Source organism: Cynocephalus volans, chromosome 11, assembly GCF_027409185.1.
Source record: "Cynocephalus volans isolate mCynVol1 chromosome 11, mCynVol1.pri, whole genome shotgun sequence".
NCBI classification, from domain to species: domain Eukaryota; kingdom Metazoa; phylum Chordata; class Mammalia; order Dermoptera; family Cynocephalidae; genus Cynocephalus; species Cynocephalus volans.
The window spans coordinates 53135519-53159320 of NC_084470.1; the positions used below are offsets into that span (position 1 = coordinate 53135519).

Here is a 23802-nt window from a genome sequence, read left to right on the forward strand (position 1 = left end):
TATTCATTCACTTGTGTCCACCGGTCACAGGTGTAATGAGTGACTAGTTGATTTTACGGGCGTGCACGATGAACCCGATGTGTTACAGTTCACTCACGTGGGTCTCGTCCCAGAGGAGTGGGAATCTACTCAGGATAAGGTCCGAGAACCCAGAGCATCTGGCATGGGGGGTTTAACTGGGCTCTGAGCACTCTACACCACTATACCTGAAGGTTCCTGTCTCCCTGTGTCCTGCTTATCCTTGAGAAGGGTTGACGCAGTGGCTTCTCCCTTCTGGACCCTGTCCTGGCTTGGCTTCCAGGTCCTCACTTGCTCCCAGATCTCCCTCTTGTCTCTGGCCAGTCTTTCCCGCCTCTTTTACCAGTTCTTCCTCTTCTTCCTCTGACTTTCAAATCAGTGGCTCTCAACCCTGATGCACCTAGAGTTTTTAAAAACCTATCCTCCCTAGGCCCCACTCTCAGAAATAGTGATTCCAGTCTTCAGGTGACTGTGATGTGCTTCTCTAAAGGCTGGAGTGCCCAGCCCTCTTCTCTCTGTAGCCTCTTTCCAAGGCTGTCAATACCAGTCACATGCTGGTGACAGCCAAATTTATACCCCCCCCCCCACTCCCCACCCCACCTTATCTACCCAGGCATTAGCTTAACAAACCACTGCCAAAGGTGGATTTTTCCCCTTCCATTCACAGTTATCTTAATAAATGTGACTCGGTTTATCCCATTTCCGTATTCTCCTGGCCATTAGCCAGTGCTGTCAGTTCTTTTTCTGGGTATGTCCCAGGTCCCTTCTGTGACCTTTCTGCTGTCGCCCTTGAAGCCACTGTCATCTCACCCCTGGACTGCTGTAACATCTCCCTGCCTCCATTCTTGCTTCTTTGCCGTCTTGTTTTGACCCAGCAGCCTGGCTGGTCTTTCTTTGAAATTCAGTTGGGCTGTTCTGCTGCTGTTGCTTCCCGTTGTTCTGCAAAGCCCTGTGACTGGGCCCTTGGCCCTCTCTCCCGCCAGCCTTTTGCCACCCTCTCCCTCACCCCTGCAGTGGCCACACTGGTGCTTTCAGACCCGGAAACACTCCAGACTTGCTGTGCAAGTCTGAACACTCCATGACCTTGGCTTATCTGCTCCCTCAGCACAGATGTGTCCTCCTCAGAGAAGACCTTCTTAGACCACCCCTTCTGTGCTGTTCCCCCTCCCACTTCTATTGCTTTTCTTCCCCCCCCACCTTCCTAGCTCTCATCATTCTTTGTAATACTTTTGCTTGTGTAGTGATAACCAGTAGTAATAATAATGATTCACATCTATTGAGTGCTTATTGTTTGCCAGGGTTATGCTAAGTGCCTTACTTTATGAGTGCCCCAGGACATAGACCCTAGATTTGAATACATATTCAAATATATTCCTTTTTTATTTAAATGATTTTTTTGAATATATTACTATTATTTCATCCAAATCTAATTGGCCATTTAATACTTAATTGTATGTTTCACAAACTTAGTTTTCATAGAAACAATGCTTCTTTGGGCCGACCCTGTGGCTCACTTGGGAGAGTGCAGCGCTGGGAGCGCCGAGGCCGCAGGTTCGGATCCTATATAGGTATGGCGGGTGCGCTCACCAAGCTGAGGGTTACAATCCCCTTACCGGTAAAAAAAAAAAAAAAAAGAAAAGGAACAATGCTTCTTTTACTATTCCTGAAATAATAAACACAATCATGTAATTACATTAATGAGCAAAGGGGCATAAACAGGATTGGGAACATGCAAATGACTGGTGGTAGAGAAAGAGCTCAGTTCACAGGAGCCCAAATTCCAGGCACATGAGACAGTGGTCTGCTTGCTGGTGGTGTCAGCAGGTGTGGGCATCGGGCTGTGGGCTTTGCGTGGCAAGTACAGGCTCAGTGGGGGACTCAGAAAAGCAGGGGTTAGTTAGGAAGGCTTCACCTCTATCTCTGCCATCGCTCTTTCATGCCACGTAGTATTTGTAACTTTAGAACCCACACCTTTACCTACCATGTTATGCTTATTTTACCAACTGTCTCCCCTCTGGATGGTGAGTGCTTTAAAGGAAGAGATCATGTTAGCATGTTCCCCCTTCTGTTCAGAGGGTGGAGCCCAGTATCTCCCAGGTAGGCTGATTGAAGGTGGGCCCTACTGCCTTCTCTGTATTTCCATGCACTCTTGGTTGACCTCTAACCCAAACAAGGAGCCTCCTTAACGTGAGGCATCATCTTCCAAGCTCTCTTGTTGGAGGGGTGCAAGGATGATGATTAAACGTGAAGAGCCTTATTCAAAGTCTTTCCCACTGGGAGTTTTATTTACAGTGGGTGTTTGTGTGTAATTAAATCATGCATAGCAACATCCTAGTTTTCATTCTCCTCCTCTGACCACTCATCTCTGGCTTTTTGTTTTTCTTTTTGGCTAAGTCCCTTTTAAATATGGACATTTGTCAGTGTTGTGTCTTGGAGTCTCCTCTCTCTTACACCTTCTTTGCTTCAGCTGTTGCCTCTTTGCGGGTGATTTCTACGAATCTCTCTCCTTGGATTGGTTACCAGAATCTCACAGAAACTGAATATGTGCTTGTCATCTTTACATTGGCTTTTGTTACCACCTGCTCGACTTCCATAGAGGCCCATGTGTGGACATGCAGTTGGTGCTCAGAAATGATGCTTTTCATTCTCAAAGGCATCTTCTCCCTCTCTCCTAAATTTATGGATAGGAAATTTGCATTGCAGCCCCGCTTCTGAAACCAGTTATTGCTGTCACCATGAGAAAGTCATAGAACCTCTCTATCTCAGTGATCAAGTTTGGATGTGTTGTCTCCACCAAAACTCATGGAAATCTGATCTCCAATGTGACAGTGCTGGAAGCTGTTTGAGTCATGGGGATGGATCCCTCATGAATGGATTCATGCTCTTCCTGGGGGAGGGGGGATTAATGAGTGAGTTCTCGCTCTATTAGTTCTCACAAGAGCTTGTTGTTTAAAAAGACCCTGGCACCTCCTCTCTCTGTCTTGCTTTCTCTCACCATGTAATCTGCTTGTGCCCGCCAGCTGCCTGCCACTTTCTGCTGTGAGTAGAAGCAGCCTGAGGCCCGTGCCAGATGCAGCCCTCCCAGAATTGTAAGCCTAATAAAACTGTGTTCTTTATAAATTACCCAGTCTCAGGTAATTGTGTTATAGCAACACAAAATGGGCTAATACACTGTTTCCCTTTTTGTGGGTCTAAAAAAATTTCTGTCACTTGTGGGTGATGACATGGCATTGAGAGATAGAGTCCATTTCTGATTTTCAGGGTGAGGAAGCCCGCACGCTTGTTATTATTTTAGAGACCTGTGGTGCCTACCCCATTCTTCAGCTCATGGTGGCTGGCCTTTGGTGAACAGAAATAGCCTTTAAAAGAAGTTAGGTTTTCCCGCAGATATGTACATCAACTATGTTACAATAAACAGATAAATGCTTTATAATACAAAAAAAATATTCTGAAGCATGTGCTTTACAATAGTAAATTTACTTTCAAGTCCCCTCTTCCCCACAAAAAAACAGAAGTTAGGTTTTAAAAATGATAATATTTCTTTCTGGTCACAAAAGTATGCTGATTTTAGATAATTTGGTAAATAAAAGCAAAGAGTTGACTTACTTAGCAATCACCATTCACTTTTTGTGAGATTTTTCTAGTGGTTTTTTCCCGTAACAAATATATTACGTACCTGGGAACATACGCTTTTTAAATTGATATTATATGTTGACCATTTCTCCCAGCATTAAAATTCTTGAAGAACACATTTTTTTACTGTTGCTTAATAATCCATCATTTGTATCTAATCATTTGTCTATTATTAGGAATCTAGGCTATTTTTAATTCTTCCTCTTATATCACCTGGGTGAGCATCCTCCTACATAAGTATTTGTCCACCCAAGTCTTGATTTCCTTAAGGTGTATTTCTAGAAATTGATTTACTAGGCTTGAAGACGTGACTGTTTTTAAGCCTCTTTGAACTGCAGTATTACTAAGTCTTAGGTTAAATATCCCCTTAAATTAATGCAGTAAAAATAGCTTATTCCTGGTTAGCTTATATTGAGTTATGAAGTTAGTAAGAAAACCTGATGAATAAATGTTGAGTGAGTGAATGAATGGAATATTATTCTGTGAGGTGGTAACATTTAATCAACTTCCTGGTATTTTCCTCCCCTGAGAACATTCATTGGAGATTTAGATATTGGATTAGTCTGTTTTCTGTTGCTTATAACAGAATATCTGAAACTGGGTAATTTATAAAAAATTAAATTTATTTCTTAACAATTTCGGAGGCTAGGCAGTCCACGGACCAGGGGGTGTGTCTCGTGAGGGCCTTCTTCTGGGTGGGAACTCTCTACAGGGTCCTGTGGCAACACAGGCAATCACATAGCAAGGATGGCAAGAGCTCGTTCATGTGCTCACTTTATAAAGCCACCCATCCATGCCCATGACAACCCTTTAAACTACCAACCCATTACTCCATGAATGTATCAATCCATTCATGAGTACACAATCATCATGATTCAGTCACCTCTCAAAGGCCCCACATTTCCACTCTGTCATAGTCTAATTTCCCACCCTCTTAACACTGTTACAATGGGTATCAAGCTTTCATGAATTTTGGGGAGACATTCAGTCCACAGCAGATATTCTTGGATACTTCACTCTTTGGATTCAGAATTCTCTTTTTTGGGTTTTATCTCTAATTTCTGCTGGATGGTTTGTAGATAATGGTGGTTAATGATGACTAAAAATGACATCCGTTGAGCATTTATTATGCTCCATGCACTTTTAGTTCTTCCAGTAGCCCTCATGTGAAGACTGTTCTCCCCATTTTAAAAACAAGGAAGCTGATGTTCAGAGGGGTTCTCCATTGTCTGCCCAAGACCCCACAAGAAGCAGGGTCTGAGCCCAGCTGGACCAAGCTCCTTCTCCTCGGCAATATGACATCTCCATGTGCAGCCGACACCTTTCCTTTCTTACTATCTTCTGGTTTGAAAAGATCTTATGTGCTTTTGAGGTACTTAAAATGGACAGAATTTCACCTCTCCTGAGCTCTGATTTGTGATTTTCTCATCTTTAACCAAATTGTTTCACTTACAGACATCAAGCCAGGCAGTACTTATAAGCAGTTTGCCCGAAAACACCAAACGTGGTCTTTAAGAAGTCTGAACATGTCCTAAGGATTTTCTTATAAGACAGGTGAGGAAGGGTGTCTTACCATTTTCTAAGTCTGTGCAGGTTGTTATCCATTAGTGAATGTCTGGAAATGACAATAGGTAATAGTCGTGAAGGAGACATCAGGTTTGCGTGAATATGGCAAATCATTGCGAGAAATATGTTTTTTAATTCAAAGTGTTATCATGGGATGAACTTCTTAAACTTTACCAAGGGTGGCTTCCTGGGAGAGAATGGTAATGCATGTTTTCTATAGAAGTTTAACTAGAATTGAGAGATGCAACTAATCCCTGTGGATTAGGTAATGTCTCTTTGAGGTTGGGGTAACTTCTGTTTATAGTGAAGGTTTTCTTCTGCTTATTGGTTCTTAGGGGGGAAAAGAAGTTGAAGACCCAACAGTCCTGTGTTGTTAGAAGGCCTTGTTCTCATCATCTACCAAATAAATGTGTGACCTTAGGCAAATCACTGATAATTGCTTTGGGACTTGGTTTTATTCTGTGGCAATTAGCATTAAACATTCTATGATTGTCTGAAGTGTTTTGAAAGTTTTTTACTCTCTAGTCAAAGATATCCCTTGATGAAGTTTTTTTATTGTGTTTTTGTTTTAACGCAGTTTCTTAAGTTGAGTTTTCCTGTGTTGTATAATAGGAATAAAATGAGTATGGACTTTTAATTTCTGTTTTTTAAAAATTGTAGTGTTTGCTTTTTTTTTTTAGTTTTATTTTATTTTGTCAATATACAATGTGGTTCATTATTGTAGCCCATTACCGAAACCTCCCTCCCCCCTTCCTCTCCCGCCTCCCTCCCAACAAACTCCTTTCTGTTAGCTTATTGTATCAACTTCAAGGAATTGTAATTGTTGTGTCTTCTTCCCTCCCCCACCCAGGTTGTTTGTGTATTTATTTATTTTTAGCTCCCACGAATAAGTGAGAACATGTGATATTTCTCTTTCTGTGCCTGATTTGTTTCACTTAATATAATTCTCTCTAGTCCATCCATGTTGCTGCAAATGGCAGTATTTCATTCTTTTTTATAGCAGAGTAGTATTCCATTGTGTAGATATTCCATATTTTCCATATCCATTCATCTGATGATGGACATTTGGGCTGGTTCCAACTCTTAGCTATTGTAAAGAGTGCTGCAATGAACATTGGAGAACAGGTATACCTTCGACTTGATGATTTCCATTCCTCTGGGTATATTCCCAACAGTGGAATAGCTGGGTCATATGGTAGATCTATCTGCAATTGTTTGAGGAACCTCCATACCATTTTCCGTAGAGGCTGCACCATTTTGCAGTCCCACCAACAATGTATGAGAGTTCCTTTTTCTCCACAACCTTGCCAGCATTTATCGTTCAGAGTCTTTTGGATTTTAGCCATCCTAACTGAGGTGAGATGGCATCTCAGTGTGGTTTTGATTTGCATTTCCTGAATGCTGAGTGATGTTGAGCATTTTTTCATGTGTCTGTTGGCCATTTGTATATCTTCCTTTGAAAAATGCCTATTTAGCTCTTTTGCCCGTTTTTTAATTGGGTTACTTGTTTTTTTTGTTGTAAAGTTGTTTGAGTTCCTTGTATATTCTGGATATTAATCCTTTGTCAGATGTATATTTTGCAAATATTTTCTCCCACTCTGTTGGTTGTCTTTTAACTCCATTAATTGTTTCTTTTGTTGTGCAGAAGCTTTATAGTTTGATATAATCCCATTTGTTTATTTTTCCTTTGGCTGCCCATGCTTTTGGGGTCGTATTCATGAAGTCTGTGTCCAGTCCTACTTCCTGAAGTGTTTCTCCTATGTTTTCTTTAAGAAGTTTTATTGTTTCAGAGTGTATATTTAATTCTTTAATCCATTTTGAGTTGATTTTAGTATATGGTGAGAGGTATGGATCTAGTTTCATTTTCCTGCATATTGATATCCAGTTCTCTCAGCACCATTTGCTGAAGAGGCAGTGTCTTCCCCATTGTATAGGCTTGGTGCCTTTGTCAAAGATCAGATGGCTGTAGGTGTGTGGGTTGATTTCTGGATTCTCTATTCTATTCCATTGATCAGTATGTCGGTTTTTATGCCAGTTCCATGCTGTTTTGGTTATTATAGCTTTGTAGTATAGTTTAAAGTCAGGTAGTGTTATGCCTCTAGCTTAATTTTTTTTGCTCAGCATTGCTTTGGCTATGCGTGGTCTTTTGTTATTCCATATAAATGTCTGGATAGTTCTTTCCATTTCTGAGAAAAATGTCTTTGGAATTTTGATGGGGATTGCATTGAATTTGTATATCACTTTGGGTAGTATGGACATTTTCACTATGTTGATTCTTCCAATCCAAGAGCATGGGATATCTTTCCATCTTCTTGTGTCCTCTTGTGGTTTGTAGTTCTCATTACAGAGATTTTTCACATCCTTGGTTAACTCAATTCCTAAGTATTTTATTTTTTTGGTGGCTATTATAAATGGGCAAGTTTTCTTGATTTCTCTGTAGTGTTTGCTTTTTCAAATAAAAGTACCATTAAATTGCTTTCAGGTGCTAATTCCAGGAGAAATCTTAAAGAATTCTCAAACTGAACATCAGAGAAATATTATCCCAACTCTCTAAGCATGTTTTATTTTATTTATTTATTTTTTTAAAAAGATGACCGGTAAGGGGATGTTAACCCTTGACTTGGTGCTGTCAGCACCATGCTCTTCGAAGTGAGCTAACTGGCCATCCCTATATAGGGATCTGAACCCATGGCCTTGGTGTTCTCAGCACTGCACTCTCACAAGTGAGCCATGGGCCGGCCCTCTAAGCATGTTTTATATCACCTAGGACTTTTGTGGTTAAGATTTAGATATGTGCAAGGCTTAAATTCTAGAAGATTATGAATTATTGAAAATCATTTCTATATTCTTGATTAAATCCCATGAAGACAGAACCCATGTCCGCTTGAGTGGGCCAGTGTCTTTAGCCCAGTGTTTTGCATTAAATAGGCACTTAATAAATGCTTCTCAAATCAGACAAAGTGCAGAGACACATGTTTTTAAATTAAAAATGTGTTTCTCCTTCCTTATCTTTTTTATAAAAAACAAAACAAAATTTAAAACCCACATGTAGAATAGAATGATCATTTTGTTTGTTGCTACCTTTGAAAGATTGCCTTCATCCTAATTAAAATTGCAAGGGAAACAAATAGAGACACCACAATATGCACTAAACCTGTACAAATTAAATGTATAAATAGCACATAGGGCTGACCTTCTGAAGGGGGTGGGGGTCAGTAGTTTTATAAGGTGGTGACCTAAGAGAAAGCATAAGGGTGTGTGGGTGTGTGTGTGTGTGTGTGTGTGTGTGTGTGTGTGTGTGTGTGTGTGTGTTTTGGGGGAAGGGTTCCCGATGGGACAATGAGGAGGTGTGTTCTCACCCAGACTTGTGTGTGGTGGGGCAGAGTTGAATGAAGGGAGGAAAGATAAATTACGAGAGTGGGTGGAGATCATACCGTGGATGGGAAGGGGATCTGATTGCCAGGGAAAACTTTTTATCATCATTTGCTAACAAAAATAATACCAAAATGTATACATTGCAATGTACTTATAAGTAGATGCTATGAATTTCTCTCATGTAAATGCCCAAATAGGCATGTATCCTTTCTGCTATTCCCAAGACCTGGAGAGAATTTGTTGACAGGTAAGAACCTAAGCAAGCCCTGGAATTGTGTCTTCCCTCCTCTCTTGCTCACTCCTCAGGTGAGTGGACTCATCCTTTGGCCCATGTTTCACCACTTTTAGCTGACACAGATGTCTGTAAGACCAGAGGTGACTGTGCTGGCTGCATAGTCACTTTCTACACATTAGCCACACATGGTCATGATGCCTCCACCCAGGCGTGGGCTTGGGTGCCAGACTCTGGGGGGCATTGAGGGTGCCTATCTGGGGTAGGTGATCAAAGGCAGCCACATGCCAGGGTGCCTGACAGCACCAGGAGCCTTGACGCAGTATCTGGTGAGCTGGGCAGCCAGGTCCTCATGCCAGGAGGCAGATGCAACATCATGGCCTCTAGCTTACTGTCCCCTGCCCTCTTTCATTCTTTCTCATCAAACCAGATTCAATGCTGAGTAACTTTTTTTTCTTTTTCTTTTTAATAAAGAAGAAAAGTGCTTGGCAAGCAGTTCTGTACAGATTGACCATTTTTCTTTTCATGTTAATTCAGCATGTCTAAGACAAAGCTGGAACAGACTCAGGTGGGTGGAAAATTGACATGACAGCTCAGCTCACACCCCATCCACTTCTCCCTGGTGATGGGCTCAGGCTACTGAGGTTCAGCTGAGTTTTGACAGGAGTGGAATCGGGGCCCTTTGAGCTCCTGGTTTATCTGCGTTTTGAAGTCTACAGCATCTGCCATGTGCCCTGCTGGTCATAGGAGTGAGATTTCCCATGCAGCCCTCCTGGGCTGGCAGGAGGCAAACTCAGAACTGTGCAAGCTGTGCAGTGATGCCACAGCACATTGGAACTCTTTTTCTTTCTTCCTTCTCAGAGGTAGGGCTGATTGTAATGAGAACTGCATCGAGGCTGGGATGCACTTGGCCTCTGTAGTGCTCTCTGTTTTTGGATGTGTTCTATGAAAGCCAGGCTCTGTTCCTCACACCTTCCCCCTGGAGGTGGGGTGGGCGCCTGCTTCTCCTGTGCCTGAAATGAGGAGGAGATGATTTGGGAGGGAGTAGTTGACAGCAAGCTGTTCCTTAGCAGCCTGCCTTCTGCCATGGGTGGCAGTGGCAACGTTTTAAGAAATAAGGCTCAGAAAGAGAACTCCGCAGAAGCATCCTGTTCAGTTAATTTTCTGAAGTGAGTGGTGGGAAGGCCTGATGGTAAGTCTGTATTCCACATGAGCCCCACATCCCCCTCAAGAACTGAAGGGTAGGAAGTCCCTTTGGGGTCTTCTTCTCTTCTATCTGAGGCTTCCTGGCTGCCCTGGCATGCAGGGAAAAGGCCGGCAGGGGGGAATGCTCTGGAGTCCGGGAGCACGCCTGGGGTGGGGGGCACTGAATGGTTCTGCTAACAGGAGGGATGGGCACAGGGGCGTGTCAGCACACCTGACCTGCTTGTTCAGACGTCCACACGAGGGCCCAGGTGTGGCCAGCACTGCTCACCTGTGGGGTATGGAGGAAGGTAGCATCTGGCAAGGTCTGTGAGGTCTGAGACATTTTGGGGCAAACTCACGACAGCACCATTTGTCCTTTAACCCTCAGTTGTTAGTATTCACTCATATTTTAAATGCATTAAATAGATTTAAATATTCATATACTCACACAACTAATAATTAGAAACTTAGAAATTTTTAAAAATTCTTTTAAACATTTGAATTTGATGACACATGTATTTAATTAGATTCCCCTTTACATCGCAGACCAAATCTCTATTAGATCCTCTTTAATGCTTTCAAAAGAGTGTATAGTCTTACAGCAGTGATCACAAAACTCCTGGTACTTATGCTTAAGTGTTGGTACTGTGGGTTTGATTCATTTCTTTGTAATTTTTGAACCTGTTTTATATTTTTCCAGGGATCTAGTAATCTTAACAGAGATGAAAGAAATTACTATCTCAGAGTAGCTATATTAGTTTCCTAGGGCTTCCATAAAAAATTACCACAAATTTGGTGGCTTCAAACAGGAATTTATTCTTTCACATTTCTGAAGGCCAGACGTCCAAAATCAGGGTCTCAGCATGGTTGGTCCTCCTGGACCCTCTGAGGGAGAACCCATTCCATGCCCCTTGCAGTTCCTGGGGCTGCTGGCGATCCTTGGCTAGTGGACGCATCAGTCCAGTCTCCGCCTCTGTCTTTACATTGCCTTCTCCTCTGTCTTTTCCCCTTCTTTCCTCCTATAAGGATGCTTATCATTGGATTTAGGGCGCCCCTTAATCCAGGATGATGTCATCCAGAGAACTTTAACTTAATGACACCTGCAAAAAGACCCTTTTCACACATTTACAGCTTCTGGGTAGACATATCTTTTGTGGGGCCACCTTCAACCTGGTGCCTTTTCCTGAAATGACAAATTCTGTACATTTGGTTACTGTGACATAATCCATTGTTGCATTCTAATGACCCATTCACCTGGGATATTTGAAAACACATTCAAGGTTTGTGAGTGTCTTGCTGTTATAATTAGCAGGGTCATATTGGACTTTTATCTTCCAAGAATTTGGGGCCCCAGTGTGGGCAGTCAGCTCTCCTCTGGAGCCTCTGGCTAGTTCGTCGTCTTGTGCCCTGGGTCTGATCCTCCAGCTACATGGGTGTACTTTGTGCCACAATGTCAGGCCTTTCTGTTCTAAACACCAGCCTCCTCATTCCTTATCTGGCTGGCTTATTCATAGCCATCCTACTTACAGACGTATTTGTACAGTGCTTTATAAAAGGTATTAGTGGCAGGAACAGAGCAGTCATACACACCCACCTCTCCTGCTTCCTAAAATGGATTAAAAATAACTTCCTATCGTATTCTCTGTTCCTTTATGTATCAGTTGCCTTATTCACCTGGTTAGACGTTCATTGTGAATTCATTGCATAGCCTTCAGAGACTCAGCGTGTTCCCTTTAATCATCATTAACTGTATTCTCTTTTTGATGTTCAAATTGTTACAATTTTGCCCATAGTGGTCCTTTTAAGCTGGCTCCCACAGCCCACTACTACCCCAGACTTTTTGGAGTGATCTTTGCCTTCCTGAGCCCTGTCGTTGCAGGCCTGTCTTGATGTTTCCCAGCCCCAAGATGTGGAAGCAGCATCACCCCAAGGAGCCGTGTTCAGATCTAACCCAAATCTGGGCACCAGAATGTTGTGCTGGTGATGGGTGGGGGCATGTCCTTGTTGGGCCACTTTTGTGACAGCTGGAAATAGTATTTCTTTTTAATATCATGAAGTCACATTGGTATTTAAAATTTAACTCTTACTTTCCTGATTTTTATTTTGTTCTTTAAAAAAAAGTTTCAATTAGTTTTCTCTGTGACATGCTAATTTGTTTTTTATCTCCTTTAATTGTACCTTTTCTTTTTTTTTCTTTCATATTTCATTTGCAAATAATCCTTAGATGTTTCCTCAGTCACATTGATGAAGTGGAAAAGGCTTAGGAGGTAGACCGTCCCTGGTTTATATCCATATACTCTTGGTATTTGCTGTGTGATTCTGGGCAAGTGACTTAAACTGTCTGAGCCCCTTTTTCTTGTCTGTACAATGGGGGAGTAATTAGGTTGCAGAGGTCTGAAGATTAAGTGAGATATAAAGTACTGAATGACTAGTGTGCAGACAGCACTTCCTTTAATAGTGTGGTTGAAGATGCGGGTGACTGGGAGGTGGCCGCCTACGTGACAGTGAGGCTTCTCTGAGGCTGCTCCTGTACCTGTTCCTGACTCTCCCTGGGTGGGCAGTGATGGGGGCAGTGTAGGATCATAGTTGGGAGGAGGTTGCTTTTTCAGCTGCAGTGAGCTTGGGCCAAGGGACGGCTGTAACCGTTAGGGCTGTTGGGACTATTGGTGTAAAGGAAAGTGGATTTGAAGCCAAATAGACCTGGATTTTACTCTTGGAACTATCTCTGCAGAGCTATAGATGGATTCCTTTATCCTTCTGAGCCTATAAAAGAGTTTGGATATAGACTTTCACTTTTTTAAAATAATCTATACCATATACTGTAAAATAGACATTCACTCTGAAACTGCTAGAGGCCCATAAAATTCACGCATAAGTGAGTGATGCTGTTTCCTTTGTGCTTATTTTTACACTCTGTTTTGTTTCTTTCCCATTGTCTTAAAAAGTAAATTGGATACGTGCAGTGTTTGGACTTGATGTGAGTTGTGTTCAGTAATCCGTTATTGTTTAGAAGTGGTCTCTCTGCCCCCTCTCCCACCCCAACCTGTCACTCCTCATCACTGTGAACTCAATGCCTTTGGATTAATCATGCTGAGAAAAGCTTATTAATGGCGTTTCTACCTCATTTACCTAATTATAGCTTAGACATTTGTACTCTTCTTAATTGCTCATACTAGCTTATTTCCTTTTTTTTTTTTTTTTTTTGCAGCTGGCCAGTACATTATTTCATTTTTTAAAGAAGTAGAGTGATGAAGAGGATCACAACTAACATTTACTGCAAACTCATTTTGTCCCAGACTCCATGCCAAGTGCTCTGCATCCCCAATTAAGGCCTCACCCCATCTCTGTGACATGTACCGTAATTATCCCCCTTTAGCAGATGAGACTGCTGTGTCTAACAAGTTCACAGAGATGGTGAATGAGAAGCCTGCACCAAACCTTAGGCCATTTGACTCAAAAGCCCATGCTCTTAACTATGAAATTACACTGCCATCCACCCATCCATCAGTCCATAGGTTCATCTATCCATTTTTTTCATGGGTGATGAGGAATGAATAAAGTCTTAAAGAAACTCATAGTGCTATAAAGTAAATGTGCCAAGCCTTTGTTTAAGGGGTTTGTGTCCTCATTTAACTTTCATTTGATGCTTTAAAGAGTTTGCATTTTCTATTCCTTTATTAAATCTTCATTTCGCAGATTCATATCGGACCTTCCCCCCGGACATATTGGATTGAACCTGTTGAACATGCTGATTTTTGAGGAGTCTGTTAACTGCTGATTTGTTTATTTATGAGGCCTGGAATTTTTTTTTTTTTTTTTTTTTAAAGAAATACCTTAAGGAACTTTAAAGAAATGAAGCCTCGGGACACCAGCCTCAGCTCACTTGTCTGGAGGAAGGACATCTGAGAGGGCTGCTCGGTGGTTTGCTGTGGGGCTGTTGAGAGGCACCATTATTGCCAGAGAAAGAGGCACAGTAAAAGACCAAAGGCAGAGATGAGACATGAATGGATACCAGGGGCAGTTATGGGAGGAATTAAAACCATTGTCTGCTGACTTTAAGTAGTCAGATGTCCTAGAAAGCTTATAATGTATGTCTAAGTTGGGGTCAGGGAGAGGGATTAAAGTAAGTGAGGGAGGCTATGGGCTCTGATCTCTACATGGACCAGGAAGAATTTGGAGCTGGGTTGGGAATGCCTTGGAGGAAGAAGAGATGCCAGAGGGGCACAGGTCTTCCAGGGTGTAGGTGACAGCCAGGGGACAACATGGTGCCATTCCCTTGTCCCCTGCATATTCTGAACTTTTCTAAAAACGTATTAACAATGTTAATCAAGATTCACCACCACCATCACTCCTCTGCCCCACATGTGGATGGTTTCCTTTGGCTGCTTGTGGTTGGGCCCCCTGCCTTTAACTTCCCTTTCTCCCTTCTGGGACTTGAGGAGGCTCTGCTATTTGATAGTGCTAAAGGGGCAGGAACCCCGCAGTTGATAGGGGAACGGGACCTGCTGTCACAGTGTAAAGGCTGGGCCAGATGGGCAAGTGGGAGGTTCTGGTTGTAGCAGCCTGGCATGGCCCCGAATGAGGAGAGGGTGCTCCAGAGGTGGAGAGACTGCTGGAACAGAGGCAGGGGAGAGGAGGCCAACTTTGGGGACCTTACAACCCAACATCACAGGCTTCTCCTCTTCCAGTGATTTAGAAAGGTTGAGTTAGATTTGTGCAAAATATGGACTCTGCCCAGGATTCTATATATAGAATGTGTGTCTGTATCATTTTCCTCTTAATTTTCTATTATATGTACACAGAGACAGACATAGAGATATTTATACATATGTACACTACACACATATGCGCTGCTCTTGACACCAGTGGCAACTTGTAGTACCTGGCCAACAGATCAGTGAAGTAAGTATTGTCATGTGCTTCATAATGACGTTTCAGTCGGCGACGGACCACATATACGATGGTGGTCCCATAAGATTATAATGGCTGTACCACATAACTAGGTGTGTAGCAGGCTGTAGCATCTAGGTTTGTGTAAGTGTACTCTATGATGTTCACACAATGACAAAATTGCCTATTGCGTTTCTCAGGACATATCCCCATCATTAAATGACACATGACTGGTGTTTTGGTTTAGGGCAGGGTTCTCAGCTGGGCGATTTTACATCCGGGGGATATTCAGCAATGTCTGGAGACGTTTTTGGTTGTCATATCTGGGGGATAGAGGGTGGGGATGCTGGCATATAGTGAGTGTAGGGGCCAGGGATGTGGCTGAGCATCCTGCAGTGCCCAAGACTGCCTTCCACAGCAAAGAATCTAACCCCGAACCTCAGTGCTGATGTTGAGAAGCTTTGCTTTAGGGGATGGAGTTTTACCTATAGTAAGTCTAAAATTTGTCTGATCATCCAGTACCTTGTTTTTATTATAAAAATATCAGACATATCACTTAGAACTAATAAATGCTAACTATTTTTTTTTTGAGGAAAGGAAACATTACAGTTGGACTTAATAAGGATGGTTTCAAAGCCTCATTCCCTCACTCCTTCCCCAGAGGCAACCACCTTCCTTCAGGTGGGCTGTTTCCTTCTGCTGTGCATTTTGACTTTGATACACATGTGAGTGTCCATGAAACAGTGTATTGTACTGCATGAGCCCTTTGTCATGGTGTTCTCTATTTCTGTGTTGCAGGCTGTTTTTCCAGAAGTTTGAGTAAAGGCATGAGCAGAGGATACTACTGTCTCTAAATGAAAATGTTTCCATTTTCTAAGTAATTTTTTCATTTCTTTTAGGTGGTGGTCAAAATTTTTAAGGAAAGATGTTTAACGTTTTAAATCAGGTTGAGGAAAAAACCCAAAAGTAATGGTTTGCAAATTTTAAAAGGTGGTATTTTTTCAAATGCAAAATCTACTTTCTGTAGTGACCCAGACTTGAGCAAATAAGTAAGTCTGTCTTTACATTTGCTAGAGGTGATGATGGTGCTAAGCCCCCTGGTGTCCCACCTGCCTGCACCCTCCTTTCTCCCTGTGTGGCATCTATCAGCCTCTGCTCCCAGCATCCTTGGAAGACATTTCCTCCATCTCTGCATCATATTTCAGAGCTGGCCGGTTTCTGTGGTAACGGTTAGATTGAAAGATGAGCAGCAAGCAGGAGGCAAGGCTTGAGTGAGACGGCCCGGTGGTGGTGTGTGTCCCTGACGTCACCCTCTGGGCGTCTGGATAGGACAATTCTGGCTACTCCCATTCAGGGCTGCTGTCCAGTGCCGCTTTATTAGCAGGGCTGCCAGGGGCTCCAATAGCTCTGCAAATTGCTTTCCTTTCTGCTCCTTGTACTCTGCCTCCTATCCCCCAATAGAATTTTTCTTTTTCACTTCCCCTTTTCTGTTTTTGGCTCCAGATTGTCATTAAGAATGCACATCCTAATTCTGGTGTGTTTTGGGATGCTCTTCTGCCCAGTGTTCTGGAAGGGCAGGGAGGCATGGCAGTGTTTTACTTGACGTTGATGGCGCTGTGAAGTCTGTTCTTTCCTCTGCAAGAATTCTGACTATGCAGAAATTTATCGAAGCGGATTATTATGAACTAGACTGGTATTATGAAGAGTGCTCGGACGGTAATTATGGCCCTTGAAAAATAGAGCGGGGTTGTGTAGGGGCATTGTCTCCCTCTGGGGGAGGTCCTGAAACCTTCTGGGGAGATGGGCAGAAGGGGGGGGCGGTCACCGGAACTAGCACTGCCGGCAGACATGCTTGGTGCTGACATTTTCCATGGCATGGTGGAGGAGATGGCAGGTGGGCAGGGCTCTTTACAGTGGGAGACTCCTTCATGGTGTGTATGGTCGTTTGCTTAGAAGGGGGAGATGGTTTCTGATGTGCTGGGCTTGCAAGTGTGGTGCTTCTGTTGCATTGAATTCTCTCTGGTGTGAGACGTGAGTGTGTTGTTGATGCATGTGTGCGCAAGTGGAAATGTGTTCACTGTGCTCTGTGCTGTGGAAGAGATTAGGAAACTAGAGGCTGGAATAGTATGCTGAGGAGGTGGCTTTTTGAACTGTCAGCAGCAGGCCTGGAAGAATCTGCCCTTTCCTGAGCCCACACCTGGGGACTAGGGGAAGGCTGGCGAAAGGCAGAAGCAGCTTCCCACCTAGCTGGTGATTCAAATGAATTTTGCTTGTTGGAGCCAAGATGGGGGTGGGGAGGTATTGGGAGGGTCAGGGAGAGAGTGTATCTTCTGTCACTATCTTGGTTTATGCAGGGAGGGTGTGGCACATTCCAGAGGAGACTGGGTGGAGGCCGAGTTGTATGGCTGGACAGGTCTCAGGAGGTTTCTAGCATATGGAAAGTAGCACTGAAGTGCATTCTCAGAGAGATCACAGGGGAAGGGGTCTCAGGCTCCTGCGGTGTTGGGCATCAGAATTGTATATTACACGTTAATCTGCTTTCTTTAATTTCTTCTTGAAAATGACCCTTAAATCACATGGCTTTACCATAAAAAGGATGCAATTAATATATGTACTTTGAGGGTCTGTTCTCCAGTGATGATATGTTCCCAGTCCCACAGAGCCATTAATAAGTAAGGTAACTGCTTTTTTAATTGAACTGGGAGATTCAGATTGCTCTAACTGTGACTAGATTTGATTAACCTGAATGATGAAACAGGCTGGGAGATGGCCTAGTTAGTAAGCTGAAGAACTGCACAATTATCTCTTGTCTGCTGATCTTTGCCTTGACTATGAACTACAGGAGAGGAGTCAAGAGGCTTTCTCAGGGGGTGGTATTTAAATGTGCTAAGGAACTTCTGCAATTGAGCACCACTGTCCCCAGCATTAGATGAAGACACTGTCATGTTGGGTCCTTGTGGGTCTTTAAATATCTTGAGTAACGAGGCTGGTGGTCAGCTCCCAGGGTCTTGAGGGGAAAGGATGAATGAATTCTTTTTTCTTTAGGATATATTCATTCTTAAGTTCTCTTCTATTACCTAAGTCCAAGAAGCAATTATAAGGATGCTTCTTTTTGTAAATCATCATTGACCTTTTCTAGTTTCCTTAGTGATTTGTGACTGAACTCTCCCTAACTTTTTAAAGTGAGTGATTAAATACATGCTCAGTGTACCATTGGATTAAGGAGCATTGATTGCAGCAGAGCGCCTGTCACAAGGCCTGTGGATGAATTGGGTGTGGCCATGGCTCTGGTGGATGCCTTCCTAGAAGCGGGGGAGGAAGATTTCTTAATGTCTTGACCCAGTATCTACACTATCCAGTTCTGTTTACACTCTGAAATAAAGCCAGTCACTTGCCATGGTCAATCTGGAGGTTGAAAGGAGGCCTGCTCTTATCTGGGTGTCCATCTGAAAGATTTTCTTACCCAGCAGTTCCTCAGTTGAGTCTTTTGGCCCGGAGACACCCCGATCTCTCCTCTTCCAAGAGCAAAGGAAAATAGAAGAGGAGATGGCTCATCCATCCAAGGGTAAATAAATATTGATTGCTGCTATTGTCTGAATGTGTGTTGAGCATAACTGCCCTTTAACCTTTTCCCGTTTTGGAGAAGGTTGTTGGGACAGAATTTCCTAGGACAACTGGCATTTTCATAGTCCCATTTAAAGATGGTAGCAAAACAGTGAATAAAAGGAACTGAAGCCCAGAAATGATCTGGTTTAGGAAACCTACAGGAGGGAATTTTAAGTATATACTAATTTTCTGGTTACTTGTTTACACATTTCTAACTAGTTGGGTTCTTTCCTGGCTTCAGGCAGGTTAGTCTGGAAAAGAAATTTGTTCCTGTTTATATTTAGCTTTTAAATCACAAATCAGTAGACACACAGCATTGCTTTGTCTCTCTTATCATTTGGCATTTTGAATCCTTGAGAGAAACTTCTAGGGAACTTTTGATACTAGTAACAAAAGGTGAGTCAAATGTTTTGAAAAAGATGCAAAATCATCATTTGTGTCAGAGTTATTGACTCACACTTAAATTGCAGCGTTAGCACTGAAAATAATGTCTGTGGATGGGAATATAGATTGCAGGCCAATCAGGGCCCTCTCTTTAAAAGTCAGAATTAAGAGATGGCTGCTGTTCCTTTCATGTTTGAGGTTAGGAGAGCTTTATTCAGTGTTGAATCACTGTATTCTTCCCCATATCAGTTTTAGTTGTGATGGTCTTATACACATCTCTGTCCACCCCTTCTCCCCCCCACCCCCCATACCGCCATACAGTAAGAACTAGAGGATATAACAAGAAGCATGGGAGAGGGGCTTATAATAAGAAGAAATTGAAGGAGTTTATTGCTCATTACTTTACAGTAATTTTTAGAGATTTGAAGTAGCCTGCAATCAGCCTAATCTAGGAGTAGCCATCACAGAATTTGCGCATATGTACTCGGTGTTTAGTTTAAACTCTGGTGTTAAACAGGGTCATAGTTACCTAGATAGGATGTGTCCCATCTCTAATGCAAAACCTCTAAAACCTGGCAATCATTGAAAATCACCCACTTATTAAAAAAGCAGATTCTCAGGCTTACTTCAGACCAGGAGAGGCCCTCAGAAACCTAAGTTTTTAGCACATGCTTTGGGGGGTTGTTTATTTTACGTGTGTTTGGGAAACTGTGCCAATGTCAGTGGAGAGCACCCCAGGCAGGGGGGTTTGGAAAGTAATTCTTTAGGGCAGTCTCAGAACCTTATGTTGTTTCTTGGCTACACTGGTCATTTAAAAAAAAGTGTGCTCATAAAGCATGTGAGGCCTTTTTAATTTTCAAAAAGGCTTGAGTTCGAGTGTATGTCTTTAAGTTAAAGAAACAGAATGCCTTTTGGGAATGATTCTAGAAACAGGTAGAACGGCACAAAGAGCACAGGCCTCTGGGGTCCGCATTTGAGTCCTGTTTTGCACTTTGTGTGGCTGTGTGTTTGGGCACATGCTGGGATCTCTGTGAACCCAGATTCCCCATCTGGAAAATGGGAACAACCACACTGACTGGAGCCTTTGTGAAGAGTGTGAACAAAGTAAAAGCCCTTTGTAAGCGAAGAAGAGCCAGGCCAGTGCTTACTTTTGTTTCCTTATAACTAGTACTAGTTATGAAGTTCTTTTAAAAAAATCCCTTTGGAAAGATGAATGGTGTTTTGAACAAGATGCAGTTGTTTTGACCACCTGTTTCTGGCAGCAGTTTCTTTTGTTATCAGACTTGTTCTGCATCACCCCCCACTTTGCAGTATCATAGATTTGAATGTCAGGGCAGGAGGTGGTCTGGTTCATACTGACTTTATAAGTGATGGAACTCAGATAGAGGTCACAGAGGTTGTTCTTATAGCTTGTTAACTCCATAATGAAAATCCATGACAATATGCAAGCAGTCATGTGGGCTGTGTTATTCACTTGATTTCAGTGACCTCTAAAATGTCACCCCAAGATGGGATGGCTGGTTCATGAGTGAAGTTTTGTTAGAGGTATTTTAAGCATTAATTGGAAACGTAGGTTCGTGAGATGATTTTTCTAATTTTCCTGTACTGTTTCCCTAAGTGTCAATGCAAACAGACCCTGTTTCTTTGTCTTATGTTTGTGTGATGCACCCTTGAAGGCAGAGGCTGACTTCTCTCTTTTCAGACACAGCACTCGCATGAATGGCTGTTAAGGTGATTTTAAAAAACAAAAAAGAAATGACACGTAAATAGCTTTATAATGTAACTGTTTTAGACAAGCATAAGTTTTTATTACCAGCTTCAGTAGAGAGAATGTCCTCCCTTAGACATGGAAACTGAGGACTAGAGCATTGACGAGAAGGCCAAAGCAAGCCCAAATCCTAGATTTTTGGAGCTTCATGGTTCTCTTATTTATTGATTTACTGATTTTTTGATTGATTGTCATGTCCCCAAGGACCTTGCTTAGGCCATATTTATATATGTAGGGGAGGAAAAACTTTATCTTTCTGCACTTTTAGGTTCAGTAGCTGAGGCCCTGTGAATTAAACTGATAAAAGACAGACGATCAAGAGAAAAAAACAGTTTTAATTACGTACATTATGTACGTAAGCACAAGCAATCACTCAAAGAGGTAGTAATAATTTGGAGGCTTTTATACCATCCCAAAGGGTGGCAAAATGTGGAAAAGAGGTGAGACAAAGGAAAAGGGGCTTTGGGCATTTGTGGGGGAGTAAGTTATGGGAAGGTGTCTAGGAAATGTATGGTAAGCAAAGGTTGTTTAGTTAGGTTTGTGCAGATTCATGTGGATGCCTTATCCATTGATAAGAGATGGTACAGGAGGGAGACACCTTTGCAAATGTAAATTTCCTTTACAAAGGGGAATTTATGCTTCCTTTTTAGAGCTTTTCTTGCACGTGCTGTTCCTCAATTGCCTTCTGCTCAAAATAATCCTTATGCCAAAGCCTGCAGGGTCTTTCATTGGCCTCATATAGGGTAATTTGAACATCAAAATAAATAATTTTGAGGTGGCATTCTGGTCTCCCTCACAGGTGAGCTAAGGTAAGAGCCTTATGTGGGAAGAAGTTAGCAGTTTGTTTTGTCTGAATGAGGGGTGATGGGAGGTCAGGCTGGGAACAGAGGCTGTAGGGGAGATGCAGGGTGTGAAGGCCAAGAAAGTGTAAACCTCGTGTCTTGAAAATAAGTGGCCCCTTTCAAAATAGTGCTGTCCAGTGAAACTTGTGATGCTCCAGATGTTCTATTCTGTGCTGTCAGATATGGTAACCATTAGCCACATGTGGCTATGGAGCATTTGAAATGTGGCTAGTATGACTGAATTTTGAATTTTATTTAATTTTAACTATTTAAGTTTAAATATAAATAGCCCTAGCAGCTTGTGGCCACTCTTTGGACAATGCAAGATACAGCTTTGGAAAGATGACTTTTATGGCAGTATGTCGAGTAGATCTAGAGCAGGGGACACTTACAGAAAGACGTCCCCCTGCCCTGCAGGAGGTAAATGATGCCTTCCTCCTCTAGCCTTCCTGTCCAGTGTTCCCAGAGACGAGTTAGGAAGTCACTCCCAGCCTCTCTGTTGTAGGTCCCAGTGTCTGGTCCATGCCTCTGGTATAGTGCACACATCTCTGCTACTTGTCTGTCTTTCATGGGCCAAGCAGCTTCTTATGGTGGGGCTGGTCCATGCTGAACTCGAGACTGCATGTCCAGCCTCATCTAGCTCTCTCCGTCTCTCACTTGGTGGAAGGGATTCCCAGGCTTTCATGCTGGACTCGGGGGCTCATATTTTACTTTGACTTTTGGAGAAACAGTTCTGTCAGAGAAGATGCTTTTTGCCTGTCTCTGCCTTTAACCTTGAAGTAAATGCAAATGTGCACGAGTTTTGAGAATTTCCTCACATCCCTTACGGTGGGGAAGGATGGAAGAAGAGGTGGGGGGGGGATGGGTATTCCTGAAGAGTGTCTAAACTCAGAGAAAAGGGGTGACATGAAGAGCCTAGGGCGGTCCTGTGTTCAAAGTGTTATGTTCTACACAGCAGCCAGCCTCCTCTGGCCTAATATGGGGCGATTTGGACATCAAAATTAATAATAAGGTTAAAGGGTGGTAACTTATGGAATAAAGTAAGAATCCATGAGTCCACATTGATATAAATAAATGAGTACCTAAGTAGGAGAGAAGAAAAAGTTATTACTAACAGTAGAAAGCCAACTAATAAAGGCAGGAATCAGAGAATTAGAAATTCACCATTTGCCATCCATTGTAATAATGGATTAAGTCAAGAATCATCAAAACTAGTGGTCTCAAAGTATATCACCACAAGACCCTTTTGAATTACAAAGGGAAAAATAGTAACTTTATAGTGGAGAAACCTGGCAGACATCACCTGTGCCAAATGATCAACTTTAGCATTGGCAGTAATAGCACTGATCCACGGCAGGTGCCTCCTGATAAGGTGCACTGAAAAGAAAGTAGCACCACTTCTGTGTCATTCTTGCCAAAAGCTCATAAACCCAATCTAATCATAAGAGAACATCAGGCAAGCCGTAAGTGAGGGACATTCTACAAAATAATTGGCCTGTATTGGCCACAAACATCAATATCTTGAAGTACTCAGAAACTGTTCCAGATTAAAGGAGACTCTGAGTGACCTGTCAGTTGAATGCAACAAATGATCTTGGATTTATTTTGCCATAAAGGATGTCACTGGGACAACTGGGGAAATCTCAGTAAGGTCTATAGATTAGATTATAGTATTCTTTCAATGTTGAGAGAGAGAGAAAGCAAATGTAATAAATTATCAGCACTTGAGGAATCTGGATGAAAGACATTCAGAAATTTTTGCACCATCCTTTCAACTTTTCTGAAATCTGAACAATGTTTTAAAAAAGGCGTAATATTCATTGTTCGATTTTGTTGGAGGTATACAGGTATTTGCTATAGTATTCTTTAAACTATTATGTATATTGTAATATTTTCATAATTAAAAGTTGGGAAAAATTTATTTTAAAAAGTTGTGTCTTAAATGTTTATTATATAATATATAGAGACTTTGAAATCATTTGTTAAGGATAGCCTAAATTTGAGTTAAAAGATGAGTCATAAACCACTTGGTTATGAGTAAAATCACTTGAGAGAATATTTTCCAATGTGTGAATTCAGCTTTTGTTTTCCTTTGTATGCACTGTGGCCCAGCACAGTATCCTACACAGGTTATAGCAAATCTGATACTTGCTGAATGAATCATGTACAAGGGGAAGATTTTTCCTCCTTTCCTTCCTCCTTCCCAGGGGTTCAGAATAAGTGATGCTCTCATTCAGAAGACCTGATACATGTATCTACTCTCATTTGAATTGAATTAATAAGCTCAATTTAATAACGTTTAT

The 23802-nt window shown here is 42.2% G+C and overlaps 1 protein-coding gene across 4 annotated transcripts in view; it reads left to right on the forward strand.

Moving 5' to 3' along the window:
* Nucleotides 1–23802, forward strand: part of TRAK1 (trafficking kinesin protein 1) — a 119521-nt gene that overhangs the window by 38148 nt on the left and 57571 nt on the right. The gene's annotated exons all lie outside the window — the stretch shown is intronic.